This window comes from Muntiacus reevesi, chromosome 19 (assembly GCF_963930625.1).
Source record: "Muntiacus reevesi chromosome 19, mMunRee1.1, whole genome shotgun sequence".
NCBI classification, from domain to species: Eukaryota; Metazoa; Chordata; class Mammalia; order Artiodactyla; family Cervidae; genus Muntiacus; species Muntiacus reevesi.
Window position 1 is genome coordinate 30067028 of NC_089267.1, and position 10298 is coordinate 30077325.

Below are 10298 nucleotides of genomic sequence, written 5' to 3' on the forward strand. Positions count from 1 at the left end.
CCCCCAATCCCTCCCAGCATCAGGGTCTTTTCCAATGAGTCAACTCTTCTCATGAGGTGGCCAAAGTATTGGAGTTTCAGCTTCAACATCAGTCCTTACAATGAACACCCAAGACCGATCTCCTTTCGGATGGACTGGTTGGATCTCCTTCCAGCCCAAGGGACTCTCAAGAGTCTTCTCCAACACCACAATTCAAAAGCATCAATTTTTCAGCACTCACCTTTCTTCAGAGTCCAACTCTCACATCCATACATGACCACTGGAAAAGCCATAGCCTTGATCAGGTGAACCTTTGTTGGCAAAGTAATGTCTCTGCTTTTTAACATGCTGTCTAGGTTAGTCATAACTTTCCTTCCAAGGAGTAAACTTCTTTTAATTTCATGGCTGCAATCACCATTTGCAGTGATTTTGGAGCCCCAAAAAATAAAGTCTGACACTGTTTCCACTGTTTCCCCATCTATTTCCCATGAAGTGATGGGACCAGATGCCATGATCTTAGTTTTCTGAATGTTGAGCTTTAAGCCAACTTTTTCACTCTCTTTCACTTTCATAACCAACTGCTAGAAACTAATAGATTGAGAGCCTTGACTGCAACGATCCATGAGTCCTCCCTGAGCTGTGGAGCAAAAATACTGAATGTATTTTTGAGCCTTCATATCTCAGTGATGACCTTGCTGGTGAGAAGTCACATTTGCCCTTCCATGAAAGATCCCAAAAAGTTTAGCATGTGCTTTCAGCCAAAGAATAGGCTTCAGAGAAGGAAATATGTGATATTCCATATTTCCAGGAAATAGTCACCTATTCTCAGAGAATAGAGGGACAGATGAACCTGAAATAAAACCTGAAAAAAGCATGGCCATCAAAATGATCGTTTCAGATGTCAGTGATTAAACTTTGGCTACCCTGCTTTAGATCACAATTGATCTTAACTCCAGATTTTCACATGACTAATAGTAGCACTTTTCTAAGCCTTTATCTGCCAACCCATATACATCAGCTTAGTTTTATATCCTACTTAGTGGAACATAAAAATGATGAAAGCTAAATGATCTTCCAAGAGAGAGAATTTAGATTTTTTTCAAAACAATGACTCTATTAGTTTAATAATACTTAGCATCACAGAATCCTGTGATTTAAAAAAAAAATTATTTAGAGACATTTTGGAGTATTTTTCTCTGCAGTCTTGGCTGGGTTTAGATGTAAATGCCTACTTTGCTAAGTCCAGTTCAAATGTTACCTGTGAACTTCTCTGACCCTGTCTTCCTCCTTTTTGATGTATTAGCATCTTGGATAAGCCTAAATGGGTGTACTTAGCATATTATACTGCAGTTATTTGTGCCAGTCTATCTCTCTCTACTAGTGATTTAAACCAAAACAATCTATCAAAAGCAATTAAGGCCAGTCTGCATTATAATTTGGTCAAAAAATAATATCCTCAGTCACTGTTGCCAAGTTTGATCATTTTGTTGTAGAACAGTGTTTTGGTTTTTGGGGGGGTTCTTTGGTCTTTTTTTTTTCTCCAGAATTGGGAGTGGAGTTTTTCTCATTTTGCTAAATTATTTTCTCTGTTAGTTGCTACTGTGTATTATTTATAAAAGTTGAAACAACCAAAATACCAATTTAGGAAATTGGGTAAGACAAGAATCTAGTACTAGGCGACAAATTGAAACAACTTTGAAGTCTAAAATTGATTGCTAGAAAACAATATTTAAGGTATGTTTTCCTTCGGGGCTTTGAGAAGTTATGAGGTCATAAAGGTGGAGCCCCTCATGACCTCTTATAAGGGCAAGTGTCCTTATAAGAGGAGATCCCAAGCCTCAGAGAGCTTTCTCATCTCTCCTACCAATGGAAGACACAGCCGTAAGGTCATCTGTGAACCAGGAGGAGGGCCTTCATAAGACATTGAATCTTCAGAATCTTGAACAACCCAGAACTGTGAGAAACGAATGTCCACGGTATTCTATTATAGCAGCCCCAATGGACTAACTGTAAATATAATTTTGGTTTTTTTCCTTCTAAATTCAGTCCATATCTACAGAAGGCACCCACTCTTTCATGTATTCAACAAATATGTATATTGAGAGGTCTTTCTTTAACAAAGACTTTTCATGAGTTCATTAGTTCAAATATGATTCTACTGAACTGAGATGCTATTTTTCAAAATAGGAAATATTTTTTCTCTCCCTACTCTGTGTATTTCTCTAACTCCCAGCTCCCCCCATTCAGTATCCCTCCTCCCCAAATGTTGAGCAAAAGTCTCACTCTCCATAAAACATATGCTGGAATAAAGTTATCCTTCTCATAAGTTATTTTCCTCCCTACTGTAAGAATTTCATTGAGACAGCACTCCTGAGGGCTCTCCATATCAGAGCTGTATATTACTGCTAAAGGCAAGGAGCAGGAAAAAAAAAAAAGAATTAGCAAGCTCATAAATTGTTCTTGAGTGGTTTATCTACTTCCAGAATCACATAGGAGAGTATGGTTACAACAGGCATTCTTTTTAACAGACCCTGTCAAAGTGTGAACTGGTGTTATTTCCAGTGTATAATGAAGAAGATGTGAAATCTAATTTGGTATATTAATGAACACTAATGGTCTGTAATCAGTCTATAACAAGAAATCAGCGAAACAAACAAACAATTGATCGATTAAGTGTAATTAATAAGATTTCTAATTCAGGTCAGAATTTAATTGCTTTTGTCAGGACCTGTATTGGACCTAGAGTAAGGTGCAGGCCCATCAAAGTACTATGGAGAAGTGGTTTTTTTCACAGAATGAAAAGGACTTCATATACAGTACACACCCCATAAGTACCTGTCCCACAAAAATTGGTGAGCAGGTGTGCCATGACTTTTTAAATAATTGATTAGAGTGAAATAAAAATAAGGAGGCAGTCTGGATTATAAGAATGAAAGGTCATATGTTAGAGCAGTTTCCATAAAAGATACTCTCTGCTGCAATATGAAGCTAAAGTTTTAGTACTGAATTTTAAATGGCCAATTCAAATAATAATAACAATGATATAAACATTCTCAATTTGGCTTCTTATGATATATCTTTTCATATATTATTTCATTTATTCATTCTAATAGAGAAAATGTCATGTGTGTATATATATATATATATATATATATATATATATATATATGTTGTTGTTCAGTCACTAAGTCATGTCCAACTCTTTGTGACCTCTCAGACTGCAACACACCAGCTTCCCTATCCTTCACCATCTCCCAGAGCTTGCTCAAACTCATGTCCCCTGAGTCGCTGAGGCCATGCAACCATCTCATCCCCTGCTGCCCCCTCCTCTTCCTGCCTTCTCTCTTTCTGAGCATCAGGGTCTTTTCCAATGAGTTGACTCTTTGCATCAGGTGGCCAAGGCATTGGAGCTTCAGCTTCAGCATCAGTGCTTCCAGTGAATATTCAAGGTTAATTTCCTTTAGGATTGACTGGTTTGATTTCCTTGCTATCCAAGGGACTCTCAAGTGTCTTCATGTATATATATATTTAGTATGTGTACATGTTTCAATGTAAACATCAAATTTTAGCACATTTCTAGAGAGCACTCCAAAGAACATAAGCACAAGAGATTTCTGGCATGGTGTCAGATGAGCAATTGTTGGCCTAGGAGCCTGTGAATGGGGCCTGTGAGTGTATAGGATTCCCTGTTATCTGAAAAACCTTCTGTAAGCTGAAATGGTGTAAGTAAAGAAGCAATTACCTTAGGAGGCATCTTGCTAATGGATACACAAACTGAGATAAAACCCAGATGCTCACAGACACAGTTCAAAGCTATGGTGCCTGGATGCTGAGATGCTGAGCATGGTTCCCAGGGAAGGAGCTTGGGGTGACGTTGTTGCTGCTCAAGGTGTGAGCTGCCTCTGTAACAGCTCACTGCAAGACACGTGCTGAATGCTATTTTCACTTTCTGTCTTTTTTGTAAAATCAGAAATCCTCCTTGGATTTCTTCTGGTTAGTGACAACAAGAACTGATGTAAGTCTTCGTTAAAGTGGCCTAAAGTGAACTTTCAAAAACCAGGGTATACCCCTATGTGCATTTTTCAGAAATGAGAATCTAAAACTTTAACCAGATTCCCAAAGTGGGAGAAAGAGAGTCTGTGACCTGAAAAAGACTAGAAACCACTGTTGTAGATAGATGCTACAGTTAACAAGTTAAAAACAAGTAGTTCAGTTAACCTAGGCGCTCTCAAGAGTAGGTTCATTGCACTATTTGGAGCTAGAGAATTCTGCTAAAATTTTTCAGTTTTCTTCTGTGATCCCAGTTAACATATGGTGAAGAAGTTGAGTCTCTTTTTTATTCATTTGGGAGCTTTTGTGAGAATAGCAAGGAAGAGATGCTCATATGAAGAAGGATATTGCTACTATGTCGACACCCCATGTGCTTTCTGCTAGACCAGGCAGTCTGGGGCAGGGGCAAACTGCATCCAGGTGAGCTACACACTTTAGGAAGCCAAGCAGATTTTCCCAGGTCACCAGGATGCTATTTTTAAAAATTGTTTTATTTACTTGTTAGGTCATCAAAAAGTGACAGCCTCAATCCGAAGATGTACTCTATTACAAAGTAACTCGTGAACACAAAATGTATTTCCACTGGGAGCAGGACTAAATCACCCAGAATTACCCAGAACTGACTGAAACAATGACACACTCATTCCAAATGCTGAGATTATCTGCAATGAAAACTCATAGAGAGGTGATTTATTTTCGTTAAGTCCATTTTCTTTTTTTTTTCAAAGATTTTTTTTGATGTGGGGCATTTTTAAAGTCTATTGATTTGTTACAATATTGCTTCTGTTCTGTGTTTTGGCCCTTTGGCTGCAGGCATGTGGGATTTTAGCTCCCTGACCAGGGGTTGAACCTACACCCACTGCATTGGAAGGCAAAGTCTTAACCACTAGACTGCCAGAGAAGTTCCTAAGTCCATTTTCTAAATGCTGTTCCTGAGAACATGTATTGGTTGCCTGTATGTCATCAGCCAGGCCTGATTTGTGCTTCTGTTCTGATTTTCCTCATCATAATATTTCCCCCAATACTCTGTTTTATAGTTATATGTGCAATCGATCTCTATATAGAGATTTATGTTGAGATAGATGCCATAAGCTAGGAAATGGTAAATTAATTCCATTACTCTCTTTTGTGGGGAAGAAAATGCTTGTTGTTGACCAAATACCAGCCTAACTGGCAGTTCTCTGACTGGGTTAATATGTTCCAGAATGGCGTTCCTAGCAGTTGGAGCATTCATTAAAACATTAATTCTGGGGCTATCCTAGAAACACTAACATAGCCAGTTAAGTATGAGAATAAATACAAATGTTCCCTTTCACCCAGAATCCAAACCATGTGTAACTTTCTATTACCAAGCCACTGAGATTAGAAAGAAAACTGTCCTTAATGCCAACATAAACAAGGTCAGCTAATAACAGGAACAAAAACAAGAAAAAAGAAAATAGAAACCAGAACCACAGCATAACAAGTACAAGGACCAGGTAAATGGAGTTCAGGGGAGAATCTGTTCTGAGGAAACTGATTATGAAATGAGCAGGAAGATGTCTTCATCCTTTAAGCCAGTGGACCCCAATTGACCCAAGTCTACCCGCACGTTATAGAGTTTCTTTATAGTCTCCATCCCCAGACCCTCATTAAAAACAAAAACGACAAAACCACTGTCGCATCTCAGCTCTCTAGGGCTCAGCCACATTACTGCTCAGAGAGCCGCCTCTCGGGTAATAGCTGGTGCCCTTGCTCCACCGGCTTCTCCCCGCATCCTCTCTAGCTCTTTGCTGCCCTGATACCTCCAGCTCATGCCTTGCAAGCCCCACCTGTTTCCCTCCACCATTTCCTAAAGAGCAAATCCTTCGAGCAAGACCGGGAGCCAATTCTGGATTTGACAGGTGTCTGACTTGGAGAGACTGCAAGCTTGTGTCTTGAGCATGCAGCATGGGCCTACGGCTTGTGTTGTTTGGAAGAGTTCATTCGGGACATTCCTGAGGACCACAGTGCTTGGTGCCTGTGACCAGGAGTGTGCCACCGCCTCCAGATGCCAGCAAACCTGTCAACCAAGAAAAACAAGGCCAGGCCCTGTGTTCACAGGCTCTGGTATCCCTGCTCTGGAGGAGCAGCAGTCTGATGGGGAAATCCAGTTAACAGGCATCTCTTGAACAGCCAATAACCTGCTCTCCACCTGGATAGGCTTTGGGTTCTAAGATGGAAGAGCAAGATGACACCCTTAGAGTTCGAATCCAGCTCTATCTCTGTCTAGATCCAAATGAGGCTGACCTTTCGTTAAATTGATTCCTCAGACATGGACTGAGTGCCTCCCACCTGCCAGGCACAATGCCAGGCACTTCAGAGACAGCAGTGAATAAGCAGGCCACTAGCAGAAAACAATAAATTTTATAAATAAGGAAACTATGATAAACCTAGATAGCATATTAAAAAGTAGAGATATCATTTTGCCGACAGAGATCCATCTAGTCAAAGCTATGATTTTTCCAGTGGTCATGTACAGTTGTGAGAGTTGGACCATAAAGAAGGCTAAATGCTGAAGAATTGACACTTTTGAACTGTGGTGTTGGAGAAGACTCTTGAGAGTCCCTTGGACAGCAAGGAGATCAAACCAGTCTATCCTAAAAGAAATCAACTCTGAATATTCAATGGAAGGACTGATGCTAAAGTTGAAGCTCTAATACCTTGGCCACCTGATGTGAAGAGCTGACTCATTAAAAAAGACCCTGCTGCTGGGAAAGACTGAGGGCAGGAGGAGAAGGGGACGACAGAGGAGGAGATGGCTGGTTGGCAACATCAACTCAATGGACATGAGTTTGAGTAAACTCCAGGAGATAGTGAAGGACACAGGGAAGCCTAGCATGCTGTAGTTCATGGGGTCACAGAATCTGACACTATTTAGCAAATGAACAATGAAATGAATGGGAGGATCAGTTCAGTTTAGTTCAGTTCAGTCGCTCAGTCGTGTCCAACTCTTTGCAACCCCATGAATCACAGCACACCAGGCCTCCCTGTCCATCACAAACTCCTGGAGTTTACTCAAACTCATGCCCATCGACTCAGTGATGCCATCCAGCCATCTCATCCTCTGTCGTCCCCCCCTCCTCCTGCCCCCAATCCTTCCCAGCATCAGGGTCTTTTCCAATGAGTCAGCTCTTTGCTTGAGGTGGCCAAAGTATTGGAGTTTCAGCTTCAGCATCAGTCCTTCCAATGAACACCCAGGACTGATCTCCTTTCGGATGGACTGGTTGGATCTCCTTGCAGTCCAAGGGACTCTCAAGAGTCTTCTCCAAAACCACAGTTCAAAAGCATCAATTCTTTGGTGCTCAGCTTTCTTCACAGTCCAACTCTCACATCCATACATGACCACTGGAAAAACCATAGCCTTGACCAGATGGACCTTTGTTGGCAAAGTAATGTCTCTGCTTTTTAATATGCTGTCTAGGTTGGTTATAACTTTCCTTCCAAGGAGTAAGCTTCTTTTAATTTCATGGCCACAGTCACCATTTGCAGTGATTTTGGAGCCCAAAAAATAGCCTGACACTGTTTCCACTGTCTCCCCATCTATTTCCCATGAGGTGATGGGACCAGATGCCATGATCTTAGTTTTCTGAATGTTAAGCTTTAAGCCAACTTTTTCACTCTCCTCTTTCACTTTCATCAAGAGGTTTTTTAGTTCCTTTTCACTCTCTGCCATAAGGGTGGTGTCATCTGCATATCTGAGGTTATTGATATTTCTCCTGGCAATCTTGATTCCAGCTTGTGCTTCTTCCAGCCCAGCGTTTCTCATGATGTACTCTGCATATAAGTTAAATAAGCAGGGTGACAATATAGGAAAATATAAAGAAGATGAGAAGGATAGGAAAATATAAAAATGGGACAAGATTAAGACATCACAAGAGCTGGGGATGATACCTTCTGTACATGTTGCAGTATGAGGATTGGGTGGTCAGTGTGGACCACCATGGAGAATGGGAGACTGGTGGAAAAGCATGAAGGATACGAAGAATTAGACAGGGAGTTTTTTGGGTCATCCAGGAGACGAGTGTTCCAGGCAGAGCAACTGGCTAGAGCAAAGGATTTAAGATTCAATGGAGGAGGGAGGAGATAACTTGGGAGACTGGGATTGACCCATATACACTGCTTTTTAATATGCTATCTAGGTTGGTCATAACTTTCCTTCCAAGGAGTAAGCGTCTTTTAATTTCATGTATAAAATAGATATATTTTATACATGAGTATGTATAAAATAGATAACTAATGAGAATCTACTGTATAACACAGGAGGAAGAAAAAGAAGGTACAATCTGTTTGTGGGACAAGTTAACCTTAAAAATGCATCCCAGCATACAGTAGGCGCAGATAAATACTGTTGGACTCCATTATATGAGGTACCTACAATAGAATTGTCCAATTCATAGAGTCAGAAAGTACAATGGTAGATGCCAGGGGCTGAGGGGGAGAGGATGGGGGAATGGGGATTAGTGTTTAAAGGGGACAAAGTTTCAGTTTAGGAAGATGAAAAATTCAGGAGATGGACAATGGTAGGAGCTATACAGTGTGAATGTACTTAGGGCCACTGAACTGTACAGTTAAATATGGTGAAAATAGTATGTTTTATTTATCTGACTTTTACCACAATAAAAAATATTTTTTAAAAAAGATACAATGAAAAAAAGAGAGATACAACAGGGCGTGAAGGTCAAGGAACAGTGAGGAGACGGGCCAGGAGGGGAGTGGGTGAGGGTGGGAGCTAGAGGAGAGAGGAGAGGCATGCAGGAGGGGGCTTGGAGACCACTGTGGGGAGCAAGCCCCTCCTCTCGGCTCTCATCTCCTCCTGAGTATGATGGATATAAAACACCTTCTGTGAAGGGCTGTGAGAACGTGATAAGGGCTGAAGGGCTCTGCAGAGCACAACGTGGAGTCTCCGTTAAGATCAGAATTCCCCTCCACCTCTTTCACCTCCGGTGCATAGCTAGTGCAAATGAGCTCAAAATCACTGCTGGGAAATGGAAGCTGTGCCCCATAGCAGAGTAGCAGAGGGCAAACACCTTAAAACAACTGTGTCTTTTTTGCAACAAATGTGAACATTTTCACCACCACCACCTGCCCCCGGTACCCTCCCTCCAGCCAGCAGTCCAAGCTGGTGGCCACCACAGGCCCCCTGGAGACCCAGGGTTGAGGGAGAGAGTCAGAAATGCAGGCAATTTTGTTCACAGGCGGGGTGGGGTGGGGGGTGGGAACCCAATCAAGGGTCAGGCCCCCCTGACCCTGAGCTGCAGGATAGAACCCCACGTCCCAGTTCCGGGCCTGGTCAGGCATGAGGGGGGAGGGGAGAGGGGAGACTCCACCGTGGGGTTCTATCCTGCAGCTCAGGGTCAGGGGGGCCTGACCCTCGATTGGGTGCCTCTGGGTACACTGATGAGCAAAGTGCATGGACCAGTAGCTCCCTGGGAAGGAGGGGGCGGACTGAAGAAGGGACAACAAGCAAGTAGGTGGGGGCCCCCCACCTACATGGGACATGCTTGCTGCCCCTCTCCGGCACGTCCTGGGGGAGGGAGAAATAGTCATCACTCCTCTGGCTAATGTCTCACCTCTCTGCCAATGATAGGAGGTGAAATGCTAACATGAAAAGAGAGCAATGCCCCCTTCCTCCCGCGGAGGTGCAGCGCTTGGATGGGTGTCAACCGATGCAGTAAATGCCCTCCTTCACACGGACCTCCCCATCCAGGGAGGAGCCAGCACAGTGAAGGGCTGTGGATTCCTCCCCAGCAGGCCGGCAGGCCTTCGTTTCCTCTCTAGCCCCACCTGACCGCCTGGAGGGAGGAGAAGAGTCTAGGAACGACCAGAGCGGGCAGGAGTGGCCACCCCAGGTCCTGTTCCACTAGCGTGCTACTGACTTCCAGGAATTGTTCATCCCAGTCAGCGGCCAGCACTGCCTCGTTCCTCTTCCTCTTCCGAGAACGGGCTGTGCCTCCCTGTCCCACGCAGGTCACAACTCTCAAGAGTTGGGTCTTAGCTCAGAGACACAAGACCTGAACCCCAGCGAAAGCTCGCCCTTGTCTGTGTTGACTAATACAGGGCTTCAGAAAGAGCAATGAGGCAGGGACTCTGGCCTCGATGCACTTTTAAATGAGCTGAGGGAGACAAAACTGACACCAAAGACCAGAGTCAGCTTTACAAGGGTGTGTAGTAAATGTGGGCCAAGGAGCGATCAGAAAGGAGGCGACCTGGGAGAGTCTATGGAAGCTGAGGCATCTAAGAACAGGGCC